The 23,042-nt window shown below is 40.4% G+C and overlaps 1 protein-coding gene across 8 annotated transcripts in view; it reads left to right on the top strand.

The window, feature by feature from the left end:
• Window positions 1-23,042, top strand: part of ITPR1 (inositol 1,4,5-trisphosphate receptor type 1) — a 224,352-nt gene that overhangs the window by 41,667 nt on the left and 159,643 nt on the right. The gene's annotated exons all lie outside the window — the stretch shown is intronic.

The raw sequence follows: 23,042 nt of genomic DNA, 5'->3' as shown, positions 1-23,042 counted from the left end.
GTTACTTGGTGTGTCTGGACTGCTGCAGTTCCCTGAAGCAGCGTACGCAGTATGATTTAGAATGACTGAACATTTTAGCCCTTGTAAACAGCTGATTTCTATTCTTAAATGAAAGTGAGATATATATTCAAACAATAGGAATGAAAAAGCTATAGGTTCCAAACGTACCGTATTTTTTGCTCTATAAGACTCACTTTCCCTCTCCTAAAAAGTAAGGGGAAATGGAGCGAATGCAGGCTGCGCAGCTATCCCAGAAGCCAGAACAGCAAGAGGGATTGCTGCTTTCACTGCGCAGAGATCCCTCTTGCTGTTCTGGCTTCTGAGATTCAGAATATATTTTTTCTTGTTTTCCTCCTCCAAAAACTAGGTGTGTCTTGTGGTCTGGTGCGTCTTATAGAGCGAAAGATACGGCAAGTAGAATAAAAAAAAAAATCAAAAGTGTTCAGGGAGTAGTATATGTGGGATTGTTCCATTTTGACTTTTAAATAGCTTGCATGGCTTGCTATGATAGGGGGCTGATAATGGTGACATCAGTGCCGTACATTTAGGACACAGTTATACCACTTTGACAATCATGGCTTCCCTCAAATAAGCCTGGGAAATGTAGTTTAACCCCCCCACAGAGCTATAATTCCCAGCACCCTTAAACCAACGTTCCAAGGATTCTTTGGGGGAAAGCAATGTGTTTTAAATGTGCTGCTGCTTTCAATGTGTGGTGTGGGTGTGAAGGACGATGCAGAACAAAGGAGAGCACTGTGTCACATTAAGAGCATAGAGTCATGCCATATACCAGGCCAGCTTGGCATCTGTAGCATGCCTTCTAGCTGGAGATAGCATGGATTGAAACTGGGACATCCTTCATGCAACACATATGTGATGATGCTTACCTAAGAATTAGGGTTAAGTGAACCCTTGTGAATCAAGTTGTGCTGCAGGGCCTAAAAGCTACCCGGTTTGCTTCATGACCGCCTCTAGCTGTGACCCCTGCTGAGTAGATTTGAAATATGCTTGTAAGGTGGCATTGTGCAGGGTGAAGGGAGACATTGACAAGATCTGCCTCTAAATAACTGGGAAACAATACCAGTGGTAGCCAGTTTAAAATTGGTGAGTGTGTATTTAAGGAGCTTATTTAACTCCTCCCTCCTCCAACCTTCTTCACTTTTGCAAAGAAGCACATAATGTTTTGGGTAGGGCTGAGGGCAACCATGCCAAAAGGCTGAGTTAGCTATAAAGTAGAACACTTCGGCAAATAAATCTAGCTCCAGCATTGTAGACAAAGGCATACTGCAGATTTGTTGCCATAGCTGCTGTGTAAAATCTGACCTTAACTGCAGTAACACTATGTTAGAAAGAACTAGATAATCAGTTTTCTAAAATTAGTGTGTTCCCTACTTAATAAGCTGGTATGAGCAAGATATTTAATGAAATATTATACTTGGTTACAATATGCCATGGGACTGAAATATTTTGGATCTATAGGGAGTTGAGCTCAGGACGGCTTAGCCTCACTTATAGCTTCATAAAAGCCATTAAAAGTGCATAATGAAGTGTGACTGTGAAAATAATGTTCAGGTGGTCTGAGTATCTTCCCTGAAAGACTAACGGTGGAATCCAGTGTAGCGCTAAGGATTTCTGCTTGAGCAATGGAACATTCCCTGCCTCCTCCTGCGTGCCCCCCAAATCTGTTGCAAATATTTCCCCAGCCCTCTGGAGCTGATTTGGGAAGGGCTCAGGGTATATGCTAAGGTTACCAGACGTCCCTGTTTCGCGGGGACAGTCCCCGGATTTACAAATCAATCCCCTGACAAAATCAATCTATTTAGTAGGTAGTTGAAAAGTGTTCCCAGATTCATTGAAAAAAATCTGGTAACCTTAGTGTATGCTCAGAGAGGAGAGAACGAAAAGTCCTGATGCACAAATGGGGAAATCCTTCTGCTGATAGGATGGTACAGTCGTACCTTGGAAGTTGAACAGAATCCGTTCCGGAAGTCCATTTGACTTCTATAACATTTGAAAACCAAATCGCAGCTTCTGATTGGCTGCAGGAAGCTCCTGCAGCCAATCAGAAGCCATGGAAGCCCTGTTGGACGTTTGGCTTCCAAAAATAGTTCGCAAACTGGAACAGTCACTTCTGGGTTTGCAACGTTCACGAGCCAAAATGTTTGGGAACTAAGCTGTTCGAAAACCAAAGTACGACTGTATATTGTTAACACATCTGTGTAGCCAATCCCAGTAGATAACTCAGGAGTTCTATTTAATAAGCTTACTCCCAGGGTTAGGACTGCAGCCTACAATTTCAGGGACTGTAAGTCCAGAATCCTGCACAAATTTGGTGTACGTAGGTTGCCCACCTTTAGCTTTCTGAATTATGGATATTCAGAACACAACAAATTGACATTTTCAAGGTTGGTTCCCTGATGTTCCTTCCAGCTGAGATTGTAACATACCAAAACAAATAAAATAATAAACAACTGACAAAACACATGGTTGTGTACAGAATGTTCAGTTCTCAGCATGCTTATGGCAGACAACATAACACTATACTTACTTAGCTTTGTTTTATTTTTAAAAAGCAATATTTCCTTTCCTCTCTCAAATAAGCACTTTTGAAAGAGGAGACAGGGCTGTTTGAAAATCTTTAAGGCAAGTAATCCTTCCATATGCACACTGTTACTAGTAGGACTGTTAAAACAAAATAAAAAAATTCCTTCCAGTAGCACCTTAAAGACCAACTAGGTTAGTACTTGGTATGAGCTTTCATGTGCATGCACACTTCTTCAGAAACCAGAAGTATCAGAAGTTCAGAAGTGTGCATGCACACGAAAGCTCATACCAAGTACTAACCTAGTTGGCCTTTAAGGTGCTACTGGAAGGAATTTTTTTATTTTGTTTTGACTATGGCAGACCAACACGGCTACCTATCTGTAACTAGTAGGACTGTTAGTTCCTGAAATACGAATTCATAGAAAGTATGACTGGATTGCATCCTTGCTATCCATATTCATGATGCATATATGTTCAGCTTTTACAATAATATATCCAAATGTTTTAGTATATTTCCTTTTTTTAGGAAAGGGGAAAACGGTGAACAAAATATGGGGAAGGAATGCATGTATGTGTGAGAAGTTTTATAAATTTGTACAAGTACAGTTCAAATGATGGCAGACTCTGCAATTCTGTTCTCTTTATGATCCCACCTCTGTACTACAGTGAGTAAGCATTCATGGCCTGATACTCTCACCACTTAGTACATTATTACACTAAGTGAAACTAATGGCATCACTACCTGGTGCATTCAACAATTTATTTATTTTTAAATTTTCTATACTGCCCTACATCTGATGATCACAGGGCGGTTTACAATATAAAAACACAAAAATACACACCATAACAATGAACAAAACAATAACGCCCCCCCTCAGATTAAAAGGCCATTGACTTCCTGCTGTCAATGTTGTTCTGCTTTTCTCCTTTTGTCTTCTCTTTCTCTCTACAGTTTCAGTACACCTGCTTGTGCAACTGTAATTATATCTGTATAGCAAAACCATCCAGTCCTTGACTTCTGTCCTTGAGTATGCTGGTTTCAGTCATTTTGTTATGCAAGCTATGAAAACCTGCCTGTCCAGTTCGTCTGTGCTGGAGGCTTTCCCTGAATTCAGTGCGTAAGCTCTGGCGGTGAATTTATAGTTTTCACTAACAGCATAGCAAACCACAGAACGAATGTTGTGTCTTCAAAGATAAACAGCTTTTATACAAACATTAGGTATGCTTCGGTTGCAGAGCATCTATACCCCATCTATTGTGACTTACTGGTGGATTTCAGCCTGGGGGAAAATAGAACTTTCAGAACTTACCGTACTTAATCATCCTTAATAGTTAAGGAATATAGTGCATCATCAAGTGGCCCAGTGGTGGTTTTTACTTGCCAACACTTTGGGCATGTCCTGATGGTTGCTTCACTCGTCTCTGATTTTAGATGCCAAAGTTCCTTGCATTGCATGTTGACTGCAGTAACCGACACAAAGCAATTTATTGAGGCTGTTTTTTCTCTGCTGCGAGGAGTTACTGCTATGTGTTAAATAAGCAAAACTGTTCATCCAGCGGAGAAACATTTTGATAAAGCAATTGTTGCAAATTCGAGTCAGTTCTCTGAAATTATGATAGTTCTATGAACAAAGGGCCATGTATCTTTGGCTTGGCTTTTGTGTTGGCTCTTAATTGCCACCTCTCCCCCCCCCCCCCCGAGTGTTGTGGCATGTGCCAAGAACTCAAGGGAAGGGAGAGGTGTTTCCTTAGGCTTCACATTGGGCTTCTACTGAAGGGAGAGCAAAATCTATTTCTCCCAAGTTCTCTGCAAGTACAGTGGTACCTCGGGTTACATACACTTCAGGTTACATGCACTTCAGGTTACACACTCCGCAAATCCAGAAATAGTGCTTCAGGATAAGAAGAGAAATTGGGCTCCGGCGGCCCGGCGGCAGCAGGAAGGCCCATTAGCTAAAGTGGTGCTTCAGGTTAAGAACAGTTTCAGGTTAAGAACGGACCTCCGGAATGAATTAAGTACTTAACCCGAGGTACCACTATAATGGAGAGTTTGCAGAGCAAATCTCTCTGCTTGGGCTGTGGGACAGGAGTAGCTGTTGGAGTGAGGGGAAGGCAAATGTCGCTGTTGACTTATCTAGTAGATTTGTGGAAGCCTCACATGCTGCAACTGTTTGCCTGCATTTATTTATTTATTTTGATAATTGTTACCCAATCAAAATCAGATCTATCACTGATTTTTGTTTCGTTTTTGGATCGAGCAATATTGCCTTGCAGAATAGATTTATGACTTCTGGTACCTTCATGGAAGACCTAAAGCTCCATTAATATATGCGACCCCCTAAGATTTCTCCTACATATTTTGAAAGCTGAGACCTTGACTGAAACTATTCAGCTGATTGTTCTGTAAAATAGGGTGCATAACTGGATTGAATCCTTGTCCTTTTTCACTCTGAGTTTTGGCAGCTTCTCTTTGTACCCCCTGCCTTTCAACGTAAACTAAAGATGTATTTTAACTGCCAGTACTGTACCTGGCAAAAGAGATATAATTTTCTTCAGCAGGTGATGGATGCATGATTAGCATCTTAAGCACAGACAAAGTAACATTCTGTCCTCTATCAGAAGACAGAATTCTTCTATTAAGCAGTACAATCTTTTATTTTAAGCCAAAACAACTTTAGGTAGAAAATATAGACTAGCTTGAGTTTAATAGCATGTTTTTATTCTTCCAAGGGGCTGATGGATTTTGTCCACTGTACTGTATTAACACAAGATTGGTTAAACTGGGAGGTAGGGGCTGGCCCAAGGTCACTTGATGAGTTTCATGGCTGAGGGGAGTTTTGAACACGGGTCTCTTTTGCCCGTGTCCAACATTTTACTCAGTACGTCACACTGGCTCTCAACAGTGGTACTGAATAGTTCCTTGGCAGCAGTTCTTCATGTATAGCCAGGCTAGACTTACCTTAAATAACCCTCACTTTGGCATAGGTTTGCTCCACTAGCAGATGAAATGGGTTTGTCCTCTGTACTGTATTGCCTTGGTACCTGAGTTGGTGTTCAGAAAAGTTAAGGGCAAAGTAGGAAAGGACAGAGGCTGTGATGCTAAAAGGAGGCAAAGGAGGATCAGGTAATAGGCAAAAGGGAATAGAGTGCAATTGGTCAGCAGCAGCCAATTAAAACCAGAGATTTGAGTTGCCATTTGGGGGAATTGTGTGCTTTGCCAGGATGAAGTAGCTATAGGGCTAAACTTTGTATCCCTGAGAGAGAATATATGATGATGATGATGATGCTAATCATAATCATAATCATATTTATACCCTGCCCATCTGGCTGGGTTTCCCCAGCCACTCTGGGTGCCTAACAGTATACTGTATATAAAAACATAGCAAAACATAGTATATTAAGATTATATAGTATGAATGTGCATAATATTTCTGAAACCAGGATATTAAAATTTTAATAAGAAGATTAAGCTAACTTAATTTTGGATAAACTTCATCAGAATCTATTTTGTATAATATCCAGTGGTGAATGGAATTTAAATATTTTTGACTTGGTCTAATGTAAATTTGATTTTTCAATTGAAAATTGGAATCATTGAGTGAAATACAACACCACCATCTCTTTCAGTTGTTCTACCTATACAAGGATTTCAGCTTGCCAGGTAGAACTATCCCTTCCACCCCCTCATGCTGTTCTAGGGGTTCTCCTGACTGCCCCAAGCCAATTTTGGAGGGATGCAATTGGGGAGTCCCATCACACAAGTGGAAGTCCTTGCACAAGGCTTCCACTGATAGGGCTGGTTATGTAAACCTCACCCAGTGTGTTGTATTCAGTGTAAGTCCTACTCTGAGTAGACCCACTAAAATTAAGGCATGATTAATGAAATAGCAATGTTAGAATATAAATCTGCATAAAGCCGTTTCCAGAGCTATAGAAACAAACCTCGCATCAAGTAATGGCTAATTGAAATAGGAGGGTTTTCAGCGTCTTATTTAATATTACAGCTGAAGGGCCCAACTGTATATTCTTGGAGAAGGGACTACAGTAATATGACCCTATCCCTAGTGCCTGCCAGTCTAACTGATCTTTAAAGGTGACCCACAAGGAAGAGCTTGGATACTAACCTTACAGCACAGGGAGATTCATATGGGTGCAGGTAGTCCTTCTGGTCACAAACAGTTTAATGAAGAAGCAGGCTTTTTTTAAAGGGTGTTTCCCCACTGCTTGCTGCCTTTACTTTATTATTTAATCACTGCTGATGCCTATTCCTCATCATGCTTAAAAATAAAAGATTGCAGAGAGTTCTAAAACAATCTATCCAAACTGGGTGAATGGGCAGTTAAATGGAAAATACAATTCAATCTAAGCATGTGTAAAGTGATGTACATTGGGACACAAAAAACAACAACAACCCAACCCCCCTTTTAAAAAAAAACCCCATATGCTAATGAGATATGAATTGGTGCTGACAGACCACAAACAAGACTTCAGGATCATAGTGGATAGCTCAATGAAGATGTTGACCCAATGTGCGACAGCTGGAAATGAACTGGCAACCAGTTCTGCTGTTTTATCACAGGGACTGTATGCTTTCTGAATGGAATCTGGCCACTGCATTTTCGACCAGTTGAATTTTCTGAGTTGTCTTTGGAAGGGAGTCCAGCATAATGCGTTGTAATGATCCCGTCTGGAAGTTACCAGAGCACAGAGTACAATGTCCAGGTCATCTCTGTTCAAAAGGAGCTGGAGCTAGAAATAGGCAGCCATAGCTACTGAGGCCACCTGAGCCTCTAGTGACATTGCCATTGCTTTTAAGGAAAATGTAGGTTTTTAGATAGGAAATCAGATTTTAGCTAAACGGCGTAGGATTAAACGGGAGGATTAAAAGCTAAAACTTGTGCTTGAAGCTCAGGGGTCAATTAATTTTTGCAAACAGCTTCAGTAATAAGTCAAGTTTCTGGCTTTAAATTTTGAGATTTTCTTTTGCCTGGAAGAAAACCTTTCCCGTGGGAGGCCTAATATCAGATGGTGGCATTTTAATTGGGAGCCAGTTTTCTTCTGTGGTAGCGAACAGAAATTGGCACGGTACGGTGTAGAATGAGATATCAAATGTCACTGCTGATACAGTCCTGGTGGACTGCTTTTGAAGTAGGAGGACCTTGTTAGTTCTCTAAAACACTAATAGCAAGAAAACAAGTGGTGGAACATCCAGTGCAAGAGTTTCTGTTTCCTGTTCTCCTTCTGCCCTTTCCGTTGCTCACACACTTCATGCTAATTTAGCTTATTCAGGATACAGTTCTCTACCCGTTTCCCCCAAGAGGAAACCCTGTTGAATTCAGCAGGACTTGCTTCTGTGTAGAGGAGATGATGATGATTTATTGAATTTATATACCGCCATATACCTGGGGGTCTCAGGGCAGTTCACATAATAAAATAAAGATATAAAACCACAAAATACATAATAAAAATAATGTGGGATGAAGGAGAAGTTCTCTTGGTTTGCATTTTGATGTGTACCTGTCAATTTTGCTCTTCGCACAGTGATACTTTGGATATTGTAATGCAGTTTTCCAGCAACAAAAAGCATCCAACCGTATATATTGGGGAAATAGCAGGCAAAAATAATAGATGGAATGGCTTGTAAAACGTTCATGAGAATGAGTATAATTTTTCATGCAGGGTTTTCTTTATTTCAATGAAGTTTGTCCACTGATGGAAAAAATGAGGTAAACTGTACAGTACTTTAAAACTGAGAAACCAAAATGCATAGATTTGTTCATTTCTACTTTTGAATAGACACATATAGAATTATCTTTCAGTCTTTTATCCTAATGTCATCTGGTGGCTAACAGTTTGTCAAACAAACAAACAAACCACCAATAACCCATAGTAAGGTAAAGGTAAAGGGACTCCTGACCATTAGGTCCAGTCGTGGCCAACTCTGGGGTTGCGGAGCTCATCTCGCTTTACTGGCCGAGGGAGCAGGCGTACAGCTTCCGGGTCATGTGGCCAGCATGACTAAGCCGCTTCTGGCACAACCAGAGCAGCGCATGGAAACGCCATTTACTTTCCCACCAGAGCAGTACCTATTTATCTACTTGCACTTTGAACTGCTTTTGAACTGCAAGGTTGGCAGGAGCAGGGACCGAACAACGGGAGCTCACCCCTTCGTGGGGATTCGAACCACCAACCTATAGTAATAAAGGCCACTTAGCTAAAATGAAACAAACATGTAACTTTTAAAATAGTAAAATGCCCCAGTAACTCAAAAGTAGCCCTAATACTCCTTTTGAAATAGGCACAGGCGCAGGCGAAGTCTTCAGAGGCAGCGAATTCTGCATTGATTTTATCTTCGTGTCCTTGATGTTCTAACATGGCAATGGTATCAGGGGTGAATTCAGAAATCTATAGATGTGCAAAGCCTTGCAGCTCTGCGTTTGAAAATGGTTGGACTTGTATTTTTTCACATGAACGTCCTTTGCATAATGCATAGTGAGACAAGCATGCTATAAAAGCATGCTATAGAAGGCAAGCTATAAAAACATGCTACATATGTTTTTATTCTGGTACTATTCTGCAGCAGTGGAAATGTTCTGCGATACTAGCTAGTAAAAAATGCTCGAGATAAGCTCTGCACCTCCACCCCATCATCAGCAACCTGTGTTGCCAATAATACTGTCAGCACATTTTAAATGCTAGGTCTCAAGAAGAAAGAGGATGCTGGTCCCAGTCTATGAAGACTGTAGGATGCAGCACCTCAGATTAACCTGCAAAGGAATTGACAAACAGTGCAGTTCATGCTAAGTTGTGCATCTTGTTCTCTGTGTCTCATACCTGAAACCAGTCTAACTGCCACATTTTGTAGCTTCTCAACAGTTTTAAAGGCCAGCCTTACATGCAATATATTCGTCTGGTCAGGAGGTTCCCAGGCCACACACCATAATGATAAAAATCCTCTCTTTTTTAAAAGGAAGGGGCATAATTTACAAATCCACTTGTTGATGAAACATGCTCCTGGACACTACCTGCACTTGGGCATCCCAGAGAGAACCTGGATTTAGGAACATTCTCCAATCACACATTAGTTCTTTCTGGGAGTATTATCTAATTTTTAGAGCAGGCATTTCCACCATCAGTCTTGGAGTGTCAACAATTGAGACTCTTTCCATTAAAGCTGATCAGGGAGGCCCTGGACATCTTTGCTACTGACTTTGAAATGCCTGCTTTATCTTTCCATTAAAGCTGATCAGGGAGGCCCTGGTCATCTTTGCTACTGACTTTGAAATGCCTGCTTGATTTTACCCTCTATCACAGGACTTCTGTTTATTGTTACTGAGAGACTCACGTCAACCATGTTTCCTCTTGGACACTGAGCAACTTATTCCTTCAGGAGGCAGTTAGAGCTACTCTTATGTTTCTTCTCTCTCTCCTAATGTTCAAGCACAGGGGTAGCCAACCTGGTGCCCTCCAGATATTGTGGACTGCAACTCCCATCAGTCCTGACTACTTGTCACACTGGTCAGGGCGGATGGGAGTTTTAGTCCACAACATTTGGAGGATACCATGTGTCTAACCTTCCTCTATCGCAATCCTCTTGTCTTTTGCAAATTAGCACCTGTTCATTCACTGTTCCTGTCTAGTGGGTAAAATGGTCATATTTTAAATTAGAAGCATGCATGGTCATGTAGTGTGAATTCTACACTCTACCCATCATATTTTCAGGATATAAATAAAGCAAAGTGTTGTGTGAATATTTGTAGAAAATTGAACCAATAGTTGATGGAAAGGACTCTCTCTTTTATTCAGAGACCTGTTAATATGCTCAGCATTCCCAAGTGCTACTGCAATATCTTCTGCCCACCTTGGTATAGCATGTGATGTAGCCTATGTTTAAAAATAGCATGCATCAATCCTGTCATAAGTAAGAGGCACTTCTACGATGCTCACACTGTAGAAGCTTTCTTTGGGGAACCTTCAAATTAGGCCCCAGTTCTCTGATTCATGTTTTTGCAGTGTTTCAGTGGCGAGTGTCTATATGGGGAACCGTGGGAACACCAGATGTGTGGAGAGAAGCTTGAGCCACGGACTGGCTGCTCAAACAGGAAATGCAAGTTGACTGCTGGTTCTATTTCTCTTGGTTGACAAATGTCTTAGGCAGCTTCCCAGAGCAATATACTAAATGATTGTGCTGGAGGACAACTTAATGTTGAATCATACTTCAGCCACATTCTCATTTCTTTGCCCCAGCTTAGCCACTTCCTCTCTTTTTGCTACCACCCATGCATTTATATTCTTATGGCTTATCCTATTTACTGAAATATAGCTTAATATCCTGAAAGTGATATGCAGAAATCACTTTTGTTTTTAAGGCATTCAAAAGATGTGAGACATTGAAGCACATTATCATTACTGTAAACGCACATCCATTAAACAGGACGCCTTTTTAAAATCCTGCTTTGTAAGGCTCTCTTAATTTGAATGCTCCTCATATTGAAGTGGTTCAGCAAGTAGGATTTTCAAAGACCGTGCTATTTAGGGCTTTGTAACCGTGAATAGGCAATGAGAATAGCTTCATATTATTCTCCTGATGTAGGTTCGAAGCAGAAATCAATTTAGCTTTTGAAAGAAACGTGGTTTCTGAAGAAGTAAAGGTTTTAAAGCTGGCAAAGTGTGCACTCCTAGTTAAAATTTTGCCGTGGCCTTGAACTTAATTGACAATCTTAGATAGTTCTTTCTCAGGGCACTACTGTTAACACAGGGACTGCCAATGAAGCTGAATGTTGGAAGATGTAGAGCAGACAAAAGAAAGTATTTCTTCACACAGCACATAGTTAAGCTGTCTATGCTCCTCAACATTTCAAAAATTTTCCTCAGAATTTATCTTGCAGCATTTACATTCCAAGGTGTGAATACCCTTATGTCTAGAGCATTTTGCATGGTTTTTGCTTAAGTGTTACAGTGGAAATGACAGTCACCTAGAAGAGAGGTGTTAAAGCACTTAAAGAAAAAAAGGGGGAAACCCCCACAAAAACACAAGTGTTTAATGTAGAGTACTGTATATTATACTGGGGTGCACTCTGCATTTTAAACTTGCAGTTATTTATCTAGTGATTGCTTGTAGCTCATGAGCAACAACAGCGCAAGCAAATATTAAGCTTTAACTACCCTGCTGAAAAAGACAGGATAGGCTGTTTAACTCTAGACTTTAATATGTTCTTCTGTGTCTAAAAATATGTGGTAGCATTCTGAAGCCTTGTTTAAATGCCTTTAGGTCCCTTTTTCTGGCAGACCTTGCTTCCGTTCATGGTTTCTGAACATTTGTTCTTCCCATCTGAGAACCACTCTAATAATGCTGGTATAGTTGCATTTTCTATTATCCAGCTGTCTGATCTTTAGCACACACCACCAAAAAAATAAAAAATAAAAAATACCCACAATGAGGCCTGCTTCTTTCTGGCGTTTAGCTTTCACTTGCCTTATTTGGTAACGCTCTGCTCCTTGTTGCTTCTGGAAGGAACTGTTCTGCTAGTTTAGGGACTATTTTTCCACTTTCGTTTCCCTTCCTCCGAAGTTAAGGAGATTGTTTTCAGTAATAGGGAAATCGTCAGTGTTAATCAACTTGGATTATTGTGGATAGGAAATAGGCTTGGTGGGAGGTTGTTCTGTGTATATCTGTGTCATTGAATCTTTAAGCGTTTGGGAGAATTAAAAGTCCACTTAGTTCAATGTCTTCATGCAGGGCACCCATGTCTGTCAATTCCTCTGAGAATGGCTTTCGGTGTTCTAAAAAGTGCCGGAATAGCTGAGTTGACGATATTGTGCCTCTTCTGTAATTTTGGAAAGGGAATGCCGTGGGCATGTATAAGGCATAGCTGGGTCAGGAGAACACTAAGGACACGTATAGGCAAACAGTCCAGGTAAGAGCCAAAGACTTGGATCAGACCAAGGCAGAAGAAGAGAATTGGTGAGCAGGGTGGGTCTTGAGGACCTCAGAAAGCCAGCACTCCTGAATTTATGGGCTGGCTACTAATTCCATGGTTCCCATCATTGTTGCTCCTTCCTCCCCCTGCCCTTCACAAGCATGCAAGTAGTGATGGGCCAAAGAGAGCAATACCCTCCACTTCCCTTGCCCCTCTCCTTTTGGGCAATGACATGGAGGCAGCCCACTTAGAGATGGGGCCCATTGCAGGCATCTTTCCCCAGGACCCTAGCGCCAATATGGAGCAGGTAGTGTGTTGGAGACAATCATGGAGCCCTGAGTCGGAGCTGCTTACCAACTTGCCCAAAGTCTCTTTCTGTTTACATTCATAGGGGAAGTTAGAGCTATAGAGATTTTGGAAGCTTCAGTGGTCACAGGTGAGCTTTGTATTCCAAGATAGGTTGAGGCTGTGTGGGAGCAATTAGACCACTCCCATGTTGCAGTTAGGCCCTTCTAGCAGACATCCCAGAGGCCTCTTGATTGGCCATTCTGAGAACATATTAGTTGGAGAACACTATGCTGGATCAGGCTGAAGCCTATGTTCATTTTGCCACACATGGCTTTATTGCACTTAAAACTTTTGGGGTTGTACCTTTTAACAGGTACTTATCTTTCAATATTTGAAGCAATTCAGGTTTTGTTTGTTGACTTTTTATCTCAGATTACAAGAGGGTTGCCAAGTGAGAAACTTTCTCTGTTTCTTTTCGGAAGAAGTGGGAGACTGTTTCAAAGCCACGTCTCTAAAAATGTCTTGATGGAGAAATTCCATGCTATGTTACAATAATTTTTGATCCTCTGCCAAAAGATTGTAGTTGTTTAATGTAGACTGTCTTGGGCCTCCACTAAGGATTTGAAGGGCTCAGCAGGGCGGGAAGAAGGGAAGAGAAGGGTGAATTCCTCTGAGCTTGAGCAGTTGGGTCTTTCCCTAAAAGCATCTAAAATTAAACAAGAACTGTGCAACATTTAAAAAGGAGCTTTGAGCCATGTTATTCTACGGGTTTCAGAGAAATGCAAAAGGGCACTATTGAGCAAAATAGGGAAGTTGCATTAACAAAATAGGGAAGTAGTACTACCAAAAAATTAGCAAATATGCTTTGAAAATGATAGTTTAAAGCTGACTAGTTAAGTAGTAGTTTCAGGGATGTATTTTTTTTTCTGTTTAAGTCTTAATATTAGGCAATGTACTTTATCAGCTTTATAAAATGACCAGTGGGCTTTGTTCCTCTCTTGTAGATGTGGTGAAACAGCAGGTTTTGACTGATCTTTCTTTCATATTCTCTCTCTCTCTCTCTCTCTCTCTCTCTCTCACACACACACACACACACTCGCATTTTTAGGCAAGAAATTCATGAAGGTGCTGATCATACAAACTAGCTCTTAAATGTTGGGGATTGTGCATGTCACCTCACACAATCAAGACTGCGAATAGAAGTTTGACAAACACTGTCCTTTTAAAACGTAGTTATCTCCTCTATAACTTGCTTTGCTTTCTGAGACTCCCTAAGCCCTTTCTAACTATCTGTCTGGTGAGTGTTAGAGAACATCACATGAAGCTAGGTACTATTTAAAGTAAAGGACACCTGACAGTTAAGTCCAGTCGCAGACGACTCTGGGGTTGTGCCGCTCATCTCGCTTTACTGGCCGAGGGAGCTGACGTTTGTCTGCAGACAGTTTTTCCGGGTCATGTGGCCAGCATGACTAAGCCGCTTCTGGCAAACCAGAGCAGCGCACGGAAACACCGTTTACCTTCCCGCCGGAGTGGTACCTATTTATCTACTTGCACTCTGACGTGCTTTTGAACTGCTAGGTTGGCAGGAGCAGGGACCGAGCGACAGGAGCTCACCCTGTCATGGGGATTTGAACCGCCAACCTTCCAATCGGCAAACCCAAGAGTCTCAGTGGTTTAGACCACAGTGCCACCCGCGTCCCAGGTATTATTTACTTTGCTGCTAAATATGAAAATACGGAGCAAAGAAATACTGCATTATTATTATTATTATTATTATTATTAAATCCCAGTTTGCTCTACCCATCTCCAACTTATCTCCATTTCACTCAGTTATCTCTTGGGCCAACTACTAGATTGCATTTTAAAAAAATAAGACTCTGATATTCTACAAGTAGAGTGCATCAGCTAGGCTGGTTTTTTCCAGCATACTGTTTCTAGGAATTCCCAAAATGCCCCCCCCCCCAACTTCTGAAAATATTCACTTATTCATTTACATTGACCTCACTTGCCTCCTTTCTCTCAAACATCCTCAAGGGCCCCCCTAACATTGTCACGTAGCCAAATCTGATTGTGTGTGCAGTGCAGTGCATTGGGTTTGCTGCATCATCCTTCTTTGGGTGAGCTGCAGAAAGAGGAAACAGCAGCCATCAGAGAGAATAATGGTGCCAAACAGGATTGGATAGGGTGGGGTAGGGTAGATATTTGCATAAACTGCATTTTTCTTTGGCAGGGGACGGGACAATAGCGTTCCACCTAGTTTGCTAGCTTCTTTCTGAGAACAAAATGGAGAATATTTGGGGCAGCTCTAATTCTGGTAACGGGGATTCAAAGCTACTGTTCTTTCTATAGCTGGGAAGGAAGAGTTTGGGTATTCCCACCGTTCTGTCACCAGCTGATATACCGGTATGCTAGTCAAGAGATTGTTGAATATGGTGCATTTGTTTCAAATGTGGTTTTCCTGTTTCTGCTCAGAAGTTTCTACACAGCCTAAATCTTCCCTCCTCCAAAAGGGGGAAAGTCACATTTGAAATTTGCATACCCTTTGCCATTGACAACGTTATGCATATTTTGTACTTGGTTAACTGTACCTGAATATAAAATACCTTGCAAGAATTACAGTTCTTGTTGAGCCTTTTGTGGCTGTCTGCATTTTTAATGCAAAGTTTCACACTACTACTGAAAGCAAATAAGGAGCAGGCAACGTTGTGGCTACCTTCTCCATTTATCAGTTATTTTCCCTGTCCCATGCCAATCTAGGAATGAAAACTTAGGACAAAACTAGACGTGGCATTTGTCACATAGTTTTGTCATTGAATAGCATTTTTAAAAAAGCAAATAAGCTAGTATTTGAGGGGTTAGGGTTATGAGTTTGGGTTCATGAGGGAAAGAGACTAAACTGTTGTCCCTGTCTTGGCCTGGTTTGTCCTCCCACTGTTTTCTAAAAAATCAACTACTTACAGGCAAACCAAATGACAATTTTCCTGCTTTCTTCAGATTTGCATTATCTGAAGCTTTTTTTTAAGAGCTACCTATTTATTAAAGCATGCATGTAATCAATTGGAAATTGTGAGTCAGACCAGGGAAGTCTGTGAATATGAATCCCTTAGTAGAAATATAGAGTGCTGTTTGTTGCTAGACCAGATATGCTTGAGATTCTGTTGCCAGAAAATATTGTTTCTTCCATGGGGATTTTCATGGTATCTCTGTCTAATATTGATATACACAGAGACAGGCAGAGATTTTGTTTCTGTCATAAGGATGGGGCAGGATGTTAGCATATATCCACACTGCAATCTCCTGCCTGCCATTCACAGTTCTCCTTTTAATGATTCTATTTCCAATAATTTTGAATAATATAAAACTTAAATATCTTGAAATAATAGCTAGGGTGACTGGTGACCTCAGACTTGCAAATGTTTTTATTATTATTTGAAAGGAGCTGTGAACTTAGAATCAACCTGAATTCCTATTATTTTAATTACTTTCGTGGAATGAGAACAGGCGGATTGGTATTTCATAGGCGCTTAATATATGACCTGCATACTTAAATATATATTGTGAAAAGCATGTGTGGCTGATATGAAAATGGAATTTTGCTTCTAAATGTCTTTCTCCACATGCCTTAAAAAAAACAGAAGTCACTTTGCAGGTACCATATTTTTCCATGTATAAGAGGTGGGGGTTTTTGCTGCTTTTTTTAGCCCAAAATAGGGGGCTGTCTTATACACAGGGGTCATCTTTTACACAGAAAAATACGGTTCAGCACTTCAGCTGCACGTTCTTCTTCTTATTGGTGTCCGCCATCTTCATGCCCTGCTTGGCTCTGAATCCTTCTCCCTTTCCCTGTCACTAGCTATCGCTCACCCATCTGCCCTGCCTTGCTTCCCTCCCTCAGCGGCAGCACATTTGGGTGAATTTCCTAAAAAAAAAGTCAACATGTTTGGGCGATCTCAGGTGTTTAAAATATTGATTTCTTAATTTAGAGTTCAAAAAAAAATAGGGGACGTCTTATACATGGAAAAATACAGTAGTCTAATCCAGCTGGAGACAGTAACCACAATTCATTGCAGAGATATGCACATTCAATCCTGTCAAAATTAATGGAGCATCTTATTCCAATCCTGTCAAAATTAATGGAGCATCTTACAATGAAATAATGGATTATAAATATATTTTTTAATTAGCCAGCACCCATAAGTTGACTAATGTTGTAAGTGTGAGTGAGGGTAAAGAACCAGATAATTTATTCATTAAAAAATTGAGGGTTTTATTTTATCATGCATTGGTGCAATAAGGCACAAGTAAATGTTAATCCTTATTTTATATTGTAAACAAATTTAGCATTTCAAACATTAATTTAACATGTTTTAGCCCATTTGATCATTTATTTGTGTATTTATTTCTTCCTTTTTGCTCACATACTTTTTTTTATATTTATAGTGTTAACTTTATATTATTGTGGGAAATACGTAAACGGAATATAAGTGCATTTAGAGCTGTGTTGGCCTCTGAGAGATGCTTGCCCAGCCCTCTCTTAAGTGTGTTTGAAAGGAAATTCTAGAGTTTCTGGAAGTGGCTTGTTCCATCTGTTCAAGGGTCATCGTACTTAATAAAATGTTTCTAATATTGTACCTTTAGTACAATATTAGGCTTCCCTGACAGTGTTGCTTACTGCCAATACTGCTACTACAGTACTACAATTTACCTGGATAGGGCTGCAAGTGGGCAAGTTGGGGCTGAGTGGACACACTGCCGGGAGTCCAAGACTGGCTCATCACTCACACTAGATTCAATCTCCTTGAGGCTGCCTCTGTTCCTCTGAAAGGCTCTCTTCAGCTTTCCCCTGAAATCTTCCTTCTGGTCAGGTAACTTGAAGATTCCCACAAAAATATTGCAGTTGCCTCCTCTGAAGTCCTCCTGTGGCTAGCTGTTGGCGACCGCAGCTCTGGTCAGAGGCTATCTGAGAAAACTGTCTCTGGAGACTCCCTGTCCTTTCTGCTTCTCAGCTTCTGCCTCGACACTTATTGACTAGCCCCCTTCCCTCTCAAACAGTGCTCTGCTTGCCCTTATGGTATTTCCAGTCAGATCCCTCTGGCCAGTCATTAGGTTCTCCTTGGAATTGTGAATCTGTGGCAACTAAGAACTGGTGATTTATTTTATTTTTTAAAATAGAATCTCCACTATCATAATCTGACCCTTTCCCAACTCTCCTTTCTTGTACAAAAGCCAAGTTCTGGTGTTAATTGCCATCACAGAAAACCTTCCAAGTATGTAAAGACCTTTTAAAAAACCCCACAAACCAACAGCCTAGCTGTTTCTTGGAAAACTGCCAACTGAACCCCTATGCATTGCATCTCTTCCTGGCTTTAGTCAGAAGTCAACTGACAGTTTATCTCTTTATACAGTTCACTCTTTACCAGTGTTAAAATGTAACAACAGGGTTGTGTTATAAATATCCTCTCACATTGCAACCGATTCTTCACATCCTTCTGGTAATTTAAATGCATGGTTTTGTTTTCTGTATGTTATATTTATTCTTTGTATGGCATCCACTGATAAGCTATGAGCTATCAACATGTCTCTTTCAATGCTGTAACTTTTTAAATGGCGAGCCTGAGGTGAATGAAGCACAAGTTAAGCTGCTAAACACAAACACACACACACACACTAAAAACAATAACTGAAAAGTACATCCAGGTGGTGCTGTCGTTTTACTGTCAAATATCAGTTAAATCGGTTAAATATAGTCTGGTGCTTAAAACATGGGAAACCAGGTGTCAGGTTAGCAAACTGGGGGGAAACAATTCAAAGTTGCAACACTATCACAGAACTCACCCCCTTTTTTCCCTGGGAGCATTCAGACAGAGAGATTGTTGTGTTAGTTTTCCTGCTTAGAATGCTAGCACTTCTGTCCTTGCTTCTAATGTCCGTTACACACTGCATTACCTGTTTCATTATGGAATTGTGGCTTTTAAAAACTGTGCCCAGTAGAGTCTCCCTCCCTTGGAACGTGTGAGCAATAGGAATGGGTGGTGTCTCCTTCCCTTGCTGCTTCTCAAAGTGGTGGGGAAAGGGCAAGAAAGCATGATATTCTCTCTGCTGTGCAACCTGGAGAGAGGATGAGTAGGCAGGTGGAGGCAATAGCTGTCTTGGTCACACTTGCATGTTCTGGGCCCAACCCATGGCATTATCCAGAAGTTCTACTCCAGAAATGAGGAATATGTGAATCTCCAGATGTTGCAAGACTACAGCTCCCATAATTTCAACCTTTGGTATTCTGGCTGAAATGGATGGAAATTCGAGTCAGTCAACTTCTGGAGGACCACAGGTTCCTTAGCTTGGTCTAAAATCTGTGCAAACTTAAATACGTTCCAGTTGGTTGGGAAATATTTTTGTCCCCTGATTCTCCAGGTTGCTGCATTATTACATTCCTGGAAGTACCATTTGCTGATTGCTAATGACAAATGAATACATTTCTCTCTCGGGTAGAAATGAAGATTCTTTGTGCCTGGCATGTTGATTACAATTTGCAATACAAAAATACCAGCCTGAAGTGTACCTTCTGTGTTAGTCACAGCTGTCATTCTCTGCAAATCATTTGGATGTAAATTCGAAATATTAGTGTCTGGGGGAAAAACTCAACTTGAAAGCTTAACCCCTCTTCCATTTCCTTCTTTTTAAAGTCAAATATTCTTGCTTTGTTTTTGTTTTGATTTATGGAATTGGTAAGGGGTTGTTGTTGTGATCATGGTCAATAAAATGGAAAATTCTATTCTTCTTTTCTGCTCTTTCTTTTGATCTAGAAGAATCTCAAGGTGGTTTACCTAAAATACAATGTTCATCCTTCTATCCCCTGTTCCATACTGCACCCCACCCCCATATCCAGTTCTCATTAGGCTGTTGCCTGGATGCATGCTTCTTACTTCCTCCTCTGGCCCCTAGGACTTAAGTATTTTCATTGTCCAATGGCAGGATTATGTTTGGAGATCTTCTGTATCTAAAACCCTGCAGGTTACCTGCTAGGGTTCAAATCTAACTATTTAGCTGTGGCTCCCAAGATTTCCTGTTCTCATTTTGCCATGATTCTTTCTGAAATGAGTTTAGGATTGTAATTGTGCGGGTAGGATAGTAAATAACTTTCAGTGATAAGATCCAGGTGACTTCTTGTTCCAGGTCCAAATGATTTGAGCCTTGAGCCATCAATGTATTTTTTCTGCTGAAGATTATTGGGGCTGACTACCTGCAGAATAGGATAATAGGTTAGATTGGCTCATTTGTTGTCTTTTTCAATAACTTGATGTGGGATACTAAGATCCCTTGAAGTAAGTTTTCCCCCTTAATTTAGTAAGAGGCTTCAGATGATCCTATACTGCTTATTAAGCTGAAACAATACACAAGCCTTTTACTCATGCACAGAGCCCCGCCATGCAAGCTGTGATTAAATTTCTTAATTAACCATCGTTTCCTGTTTTGTCCGAACTGGGGGACTATGGTTAACTGCTCTAGGACAAACCAGGATATTAAGCCATATTTTGAAGTTGATTATGCAACTGCATATAACATTGCATTGTCTATTGCATTACATAATGAACAGCCTAAAGTTTTATTTCTGCATAATTGCAAAGAGGCACTTGGAACAGCTGTTCTATTTTTCACTTTTCTGGCAGCTAGAAGTTCTAATGGTTACTTGGAGCACTCAATTCTGAAAGAGCTTGATTTAATTTTTGCATTATCTGTTGCTTAGCAACTGATGAGGGGGAAATTTGTTCTGATCTAGGGAGAATCTCTTTTCCTTTTCTCTCCCCCTTTCCCAAGCAGTTATATCTAATTGTGGCTTCCCAAGTTGTTGGTGGAAATAGCATCTTGAACTTGCTAAAACACGTTCTATTTAAAAACCCTCACTGCTGAAACTTACAATACATTAATATATTTGCTTCATGCCACAAATACAAGCAGCAGTCAGTGATTGACAACCTAAACTCCATAAGCAGCCCTTAGAAGGACACTTACCTGTTTTGCTACTTATCTCTGTTCTTCTTGCCATGTTGCCACTGCCTGCATAAATGGTTAAATGCGCTTGCTCACGCGCTTGCTCACTGGTGCTTATAGCAAAACAGAAGGAAGTCATAGGTATTAAATGTCCAGAACCTGTCTTCAGTTGCCTTTCTCTCTCAGCTTGAAAAGCCTGATGGCATAGTCATGGGTCCTTTAAATTATAGCTGCTCGGAAGATTGGTACTGCTGTGAGGGATGACAAAGTAATCTTTACTTTGGATGTAGAGATGAAACTTTGCACATTAGTGGCGCTCACACATTCTATGGTGGAATGTTAAGCCAGTTGTAGAAGAGAGTATTGCAACTTGTATAAACCTCTGCGAGCAAACAACTATTATAACCTTTTTAGTATTTGTCTGTTGGCATAAGTAGATTTGGCCCATAATTCCTGTTTAGGTCCATTTATGCTATTTAAATACATTGCTTCAAAATGCAATTATTTTGGTGTTTCTTGCTTGACTAGATTTTGTTAGTTTTAGCCATAAGCTGTTTTAGCTGTAAGCTGCAACAAGAAAATGTCAGACCAAAGGAACCACTTAAACAATAAGTAAATCTAAGTGATCATGGAACCAAAGCATAAACAACAATGTTAAAACGTACACAGCAATTTGCTCGTAAAGAAGGAAGCTATTTTTGGTGTGGTTTTTTTTTTTATTAAATAAAATAAAATAAAAGCTTCCATCTCAGCTTCATTCAAGCCACAAGAGGTTTGCCATTGTTTCACAGCTGCCCAAGGCAAAAGTTTCCATAGTTTCAACTCCTGTCATTGTTTTCACTGACCAGGATAGATTATTCTTTCTGCTGGTCTGAATAACTTTCTTAATTTTTCAGTAGCTTATTCATTGCATTTTATGAGATATAACCCAATCTCTCCACAGGAATTATGGAATTAGAAAACATATCAGGTGAGGGATATCAGATATCTGACAACATATCAGAGCCACCCTCTGGCCGCATTTTAGTTGCCTTCCATGATTTAGAATGTGACTTTTTGCAGTGGACAACTTTTTGTATGCATGAGGATTCCTTACACATTTTGCAATCTGGATTTTACAAGATGTATTCACAAAGGCCTTATTATTGGAAAGCCACAGACCCAGGACTGGATCTAGCATGCTTATAACCCTGCTGCAGCCCCATCACATGGTAGCTCCCCCATTTCCATACCTCCTGAAAAAGACTACAGTGGAATTGTAGGGAACATTGTACCTCTACAAGTATGATGCTATAACTTAAACAACACATAGAATCATAGGCATGTATAGCCTTTATTTGTCTGAAATTGTGGAGGAAACTCACTGAAAACGCAGAAGGCTTGGAACACTCCTTGGCATGAAATCTGATAGGGCTATTAATAGGTGGAATTAATTTCTGCATATCAGGGTGCTTTTAATCCTGCCAATAAACAAAATCTCTGCCCAAAAATAATGTATTTGCGTTTGGATTCCAGTTTGTGTTCAGTGGCTACATATCCTGAAAACAGTACGTAGAAGACACATATAGCTGAACCATATGAGCAACTTTGTGAATTCAAACATTTGAGTCAGAAAAAGATTGCATCTGCTTGCTTAGATTAAGTCTTGGAAGTCTAACTTCTACTGTGTATGAACTTTCATTTCTGCTAGGTAATATCCCAGTTTCAGCTCTCAACAAGAATTGAGGGGATTTCCCTTAGGTTAGGTGCTCGTAAAATAGACCTGCCAGATCTTATTCTGAAAACAAAATTGCATTAGTTGTACTGTCAAAAGGGTGGGTAAAATTAAATAGTTGTGCCTAGTGTTAGCCAGTTTGTCAAGTCCTGCTAGTGTAATAGGGCTTTGCCCCCTTCTCCTCCCTTCTTGCCCACCTAATAGGCTCTGGGGAGAACCCACAGATCAGCATGTGGGGCAAGAAAAAGGGAGATCATTCCATCAGACAAGCAGAAATGGTTGTACTGATGCAGCAGTTTCCTTAGTGCTACTTTAAAGTCCCCTATTTCAGTTCCATATAAGAGTAGGGCATAAAAGTTTGATTCCAGAATTATAAATGTCACAGCCTTCCTCTGAGTTTTCAAAAAATATTATATGAATCATCAATTTATCCTTTCAATAAAATAAAATAAAAATCAAGCCATATCTAGATGGCCAAATCTGGATCTGTGTACTAGAGCTAAAGAGAATTAAACCTGGAAAGCACAAATTCTTTTATCACGTGCTTGATTGTATAGAAATCAACATACTATTTGTGCTTTGCAGAT

The sequence above is a fragment of the Podarcis cretensis genome (assembly GCF_951804945.1).
Source record: "Podarcis cretensis genome assembly, chromosome: 2".
In the NCBI taxonomy this organism is placed as follows: domain Eukaryota; kingdom Metazoa; phylum Chordata; class Lepidosauria; order Squamata; family Lacertidae; genus Podarcis; species Podarcis cretensis.
This window is presented reverse-complemented; position numbering and strand designations above follow the sequence as displayed.